Below are 5833 nucleotides of genomic sequence, written 5' to 3'. Positions count from 1 at the left end.
TATTGAGTCATGAGTAATGCTGACCTCTCCAGTGACAAGGTTAGGGGAAGGGTTAAGATATTTTATAAGTGTGTGTGTGTGTGTGTGCACGCGCGCGCGCATGCGCGTGCGCTTGGCATGGATACATTTCTCTTTGCCGTGGCCTGAGCTGGTGCGGGCAGGTGAGGAGAGGCGCACTTCAGAACGGCCTGTCTGCAAGGATGATGGGTTGCAGCCACCGATCCAGCTTCAGTGTGGCTGGCCCAGCGCACCAGGCCCAGTTACCCTTCCTCCCTGGGGTCCCTCCTGCTTACTGGCTGGCCTGAGAGGGCCATCTTCCCAGATGGAGGAGGATCATACTTCAAGCTAGGGTAGATGTGTACTGTCTCCTGCTCTGCTAAATTCTTCAAGGAAAAAGTCTACAAGTCTCCATGCTAACCTGTCAAGGAGTGTTCCCACGACTGACCATCACAGAACATGGTCCTCTTCTCGTATGGGGTGATTTTCCAGCAGCCAAACTTTTCCTTTTGCTCACTGGGCCTCCAGAATTCTGAAGTCCTCAGATTTGAGCTCAGTGACATTGACACCTGTCTGTCACATGATGAAACGGCGACAGAATTTGGAGCCCAGAACCCATTTTCATCTGCCTACTCATAGCTTAAACTAAGAACTCTTCCCAATCAGATCTGTTTCATGAGAAAATCAATCACTTGCCTGTCACTGGGCCCTTTCCCAGATGTCATGCCATCTGCAAACCTTAATGTTACTGGGTCTGCTTTCAGAAACCTCTCTCCCCATCTACTTTCTCAGAGCTGCCCTTGAGCCTAAAAACACTCAACACAAAATGCCTTTGTTTCTGAGAACTTGTGCTCTAGGCAGCCACATGCTTCCCCTTTAGACCTTACCCCAAAGTTAAGTCTTAACTGTTATCAGAAAGCATGAGATCAACCCGCCAGGATGTGAAGACCCATACACAGTGGTCATTTCAAAATATGTCCACAAATTCTTTGCTGCAAGTGAGAGACCTATCTCCTCCCTTGAGCATGGGCTATATACTTAGTGATTTGTTTCTAACAAATAGAACATGGTCAAAACAACAGTATGACTTCTGGGAGCAGGTTATACAACACATGGTGGCTTCCATCTCTCTCTTGGTTCGCCTCATTTGGGGGAAGCTGACATTAAGGCAGCCCGTGGAGAAGCCCTTGTGGTGAGAGAGCTTTCTTGCTCCAGCCCCAATCAAGCCTTCAGATGAGTGCAGCCTAATGAGAAATTGAATGAGAACCATCAAGCTAAGTTGCTTCTGAATTCCCAGTCTTCCAAAGTGTGTGACACAATAAATGTATGTGGCTCTAAGCCACTGTCTGGGGGTCATCTGTTACACAGTGATAGCTAACTCAGACCCTTGTATGCCAATAGCCCACCAAACTAGGTTCCTTACAGCTTTGGCACAGGGGGCCAAGTGCTAGACACAGCTGCGGGCTCAGGTCTCTGCTACCCCTTTCCCCATGTGGGAGAGTTGGGCTGGATGACAGGAAGATGCTAAGAGCACTCCCTCAGCTTTCCTCCTACAGCTTCCAGAGCTTGACACATTAATGGTCAGCTGGGTCCCCACTTCCTCAGTCCAGCCTCCCAGGGACCCTGCCCCCTCCTCAGTCCAGCCTCCCAGGGACCTCCATGCTGGCCACCCTTCTCTGAAAGTGGGCATCCACCCACATGGCCCCAAGCTCCCAGCCTTCCTGCCCCAACCTTGGCCCACTTCTCTGGGAGGCTCGTGGTGGAGGTGCGTGGGCACCCATGAAGCTTTCTCCTACAGGTTGAGGAAACTCATTAGGGAGCCGAAGGATGGGCAGCACCATGGGGGAAACTGGGAAGGTCCTTCAAGATGATCGATCATTCCTCAGTCCTAGGATGCAGGTCTTAGAAATAGGAGGGGGAGGACGCAGGAGGAAAGGGGGAAGGGTCAGCCCCCTCACCTTTCTACTGTCCCAGGGCTGGGGAGCAGCCTGGAGAGTGGCCTCCATGGTGTGCATTTACAGTGTTCCTGAAGCCTCGAACAGCTCACCTCACTGTCACCCCTGCCCAGCACCCTGGGCTCTCAGCTGTGGCTGCTTCGGCACATTGCCCTCCGGCTCCACCTTGCCCTCAGCCAGTGTCCCCCCAGCACCAGACCAGAGAAGACAGCTTCGTTTTTTTTTTTTGTTTTTTTTTTTTGTTTTTTTAATTTTTATTTATTTATGATAGTCACAAAGAGAGAGAGAGAGAGAGAGAGAGAGGCAGAGACACAGGCAGAGGGAGAAGCAGGCTCCATGCACCGGGAGCCCGACGTGGTATTCGATCCCGGGTCTCCAGGATCGCGCCCTGGGCCAAAGGCAGGCGCCAAACCGCTGCGCCACCCAGGGATCCCGAGAAGACAGCTTCGTAGAGTCATTTGTGCTGTGAGTCTTCTGCTATCCACCAAGACGGGGACGGGGACTTTGCAAGTCCTATTCCTTGTGTATGGAAAAGGATTCCCCCCCCCCCGTCCCCGCCCTCCCTCCCGAGTTGCTGGAGTCTGCAAACAGGTGCAGACATACCCCTTCCCTTTGCTCTTCTGGGCCCATTGACTTTCTGCAGTGGAGCTCAGCATGGTGACCTCAGTGGCAGCCTTGACTGTGACAGTGCCCAGAGGCTGCTGGAGGGGCAGTGCTCAAACCCTTGTCTTCCTGCTCAGTACTGCAGTTCTGGTGGTTATGAGGACATCACATCATGACAGTCCCGGGCCCATGCCCTCAAAATTAGCTTCTAGACTCGAGGTTCCCGAGAGTGAGGGCCCCTCTGCTAGAGTGGGCCCTGTGCCCCCATAGTGGTGCTCCCCCAGGGAGGTGGCATTTGCAGACAGAACCTACCCTGACTCGGTTTACAGGTGACACCAGAGTGCCCCCATGGTGCTGGACAGCAGCCTTCTTTATGTGAGCAGGGAACACAGGATGATGAGGAAGTGAAAGGGTCTGTTCCGGGCCAGTCCGTGCTGGCTGCCCAGCGTCTACTATTTTGTGAACATTAAGGATCAAGTTCCCATGGTGTGATTGATATTGACAATCAGATTCCTGCCGGGAAAGGACCTCTGGTCCCTCGAGGGGCCACTAAGCCTAATCAAACTGCCTCCCCGCTGGAGGGAAGCATTCAGGCTCGCTGGCTCTTGTCACCTTGACAGCAGTAGCACATGGGACCTGGCTGCCGTCACCCACTCCAGTGTCTCTCTCGAGTGTCAACCCCACAGTGGTCCTTTCCAGAGCTGCTCTCGTGCCCTTCACACCCCCACCGATACTGCTTTCCTAACACTCCACCCCACCGGCGTGAGCAGGGGCCACACGCTTTACACTGCGTGAATGGTGGCCCCCCAAAGGTACCGCCTCCTCATCCTCTGAACCTGTGTTAAAGGTAAAGGTTCCGTTGGTGTGATTAAGAATCTGGAGATGGGGCAGCCTGGGTGGCTCAGCAGTTTGGCACCTGCCTTTGGCCCATGGCATGATCCTTGGGACCCAGGATCGAGTCCCGCATTGGGCTCCCTGCGCGGAGCCTGCTTCTCTCTCTGCCTCTCTGTCTCTCGTGAATAAATAAATAAAATCTTAAAAAAAAAAAAAAAAAGAATCTGGAGATGCAGAGAATACTCTGGATTATCCCAGTGCCATCACAGGAGTGCTGATCAGAGAGGCAAAGGAAGCCGATTCTCATTGAAAGGAGGGGGCATGGAGGCGGAGGCTGGAGTGACAGGGCCACAAGCCAGGGCCACCAGATGCCTCAAGAGGCGAGGGATGGATTCAGCCCAAGAGCCTCGGAGGCAGTGCCACTCCGTTGACGCACTGATAACAGGTCCAGTGAAAGTGATCTTGGACGCGGGCCTCCGAAGTGTGAGAGAATACAGTTGTGTTGTTTTGAGACGTGTTTGTCCTGGCAATTTCCAGCTCTCCAGCTTTGGACGGTGCAGTGCCGCCACCAAGAAGCCCTGCCTGGTTGCAGAGGTGCTGGGAATTTATCCTGGGGCAGAGGGGGAGCTGAGCTCTGAAGCAGGGGTGTGACTCGATGGGACTCTCAGGAGAAAGGGCACTGGCTCCTGAATGGATGAGAAGCAGGGCAACAGGAGGGGGAGGTCCCTGTCCCCCCACCCTCCCCACCCCAGCCGCCCAGCGCAGTCCTGGGCCCTCGTGAGGAGACTGGGGCGGGAGGGTGCCCGCTCAACACTTGTCAGCTAGGCCGAGGAGAAAAAAGATACTCTGGATCTTTTCTCAATGCGTCTGTTGAATTTGGGAAGCTTAAGGTAAAGGTTCTCAGGGCTTTGAGATTTTTAAAAAAGGACATTTCCTCTCCGTTTATTTTCCATGTCTGAATCTGAAATCAGCTGTATTTCTCCTGGGGGAAATCCACAGTGCTTGTGAATCGTGCGGGAGCCCAGAGGCCGCTCCCCTGACTGCCCGTGTGCACGCTTCTCCCACGCTCCAGGGGCAGGGCTGGGAGCCGGGCCTGCTACACCCCAGGAGGCCCCCTGGGCGGGGCAGGGGGTGGGGACAAGCACCCCCCACCTGCCATGCGCTGGTGGAAAGGCCCCCTGGATGTCTTTCCTCCAGGCGGTCCAAAGGGGCTCCTGTGCCGATGGAAGCACAAGGGCTTTGGTGTCAGGGCCCCGGGGGGCTCAGATCACACCTCTGACTCACTGCTGTGGAAATGGGGCCTCGTGACTTTATTTCTTGGAACCTCAGTGTTGTCTTTGAAGTGGAGGGGAAAAGGTAATTCTGTAAATGGTGTGGCATATCATGGGGAGCCCCCAGAAAGTGGGGTTGAATGTCCTGAGAGAACAGATGGCCCTGTGCGAGCCATGGAGATGAGGCCTGAAAGTATGCCTGGGGTTCCACAGGCTGCCAGACCACGCGTTTGGTGCCTGGCTTCTAGTTCCAGCTCATCCTCCAGCTGGCCACACGACCTTGGTCATGGCCACTGCCGCCCTCAGCCGCCGCTTTCTGGGTCAATGCATGCAACTGTCTCTGCTTACCCCAGTGGGCCCCAAGTACCCGTGGGGCAATAATACATGCAAAGGAATCTTCTAGAGTGCACGTGCTCTCTGCCCCCAAGGAAGAAAGCTCTCTCACCTTGGATCCAGGGTGGCTGACGCATCAGATGTGGAGAAATGAGGGGAAGGGTAGGTGATCTGAAGTTAGGACCGATGGGTGTGCCTGGGAAGGAGGCAGAAAGTAAATCAATCTCTGTGTGTGTTGCCTCCTGCCACCTAATGCTACAATCTGCTTGAGTGTTTCCACTGCCATCTGTCAGCAGCCCGAAAATATATGGCCTTATTCTGTCCTGTTCCCTGTGTTTACATCTGGTTAAGCAAGATTTAGCTGGGAGGTAAATCTTAGGGGGAGGTTGCTGGCAGCAGGGCCCCATGGTCCTCACAAACAGCATTTTGTACTGAGCCTTTGCTTCTCTTGTTTACATTTAAAAACTGTATGGGGGACGCCTGGGTGGCTCAGTGGTTTAGCACCTGCCTTTGGCCCAGGGTGTGATCCTGGAGTCCCAGGATCGAGTCCCACGTCAGACTCCCTGCATGGAGCCTTCTCCCTCTGCCTCTCTCTCTCTGTCTCTCTCATGAATAAATAAATAAAATATAAAAATCTAAAATAAAAAAAATTAAAACGATGTATGGAGCACTTCCTATTCACCCAGAACTTGACATCCTATGATCTTATTCAAACCTCACTTTAAGCCTATGAAAGTGGCATGAAGCCCATTTTACAGATGAACCCCAGAGTGGGTCGGGACTTTCCGGTGGCAAGGGATAGCAACCACAACTCCAGTTCGGTTTCAGAATAAAAAGGGA

Source organism: Canis lupus, chromosome 27 (genome assembly GCF_048164855.1).
Source record: "Canis lupus baileyi chromosome 27, mCanLup2.hap1, whole genome shotgun sequence".
Taxonomy (NCBI): domain Eukaryota; kingdom Metazoa; phylum Chordata; class Mammalia; order Carnivora; family Canidae; genus Canis; species Canis lupus.
This window is presented reverse-complemented; position numbering follows the sequence as displayed.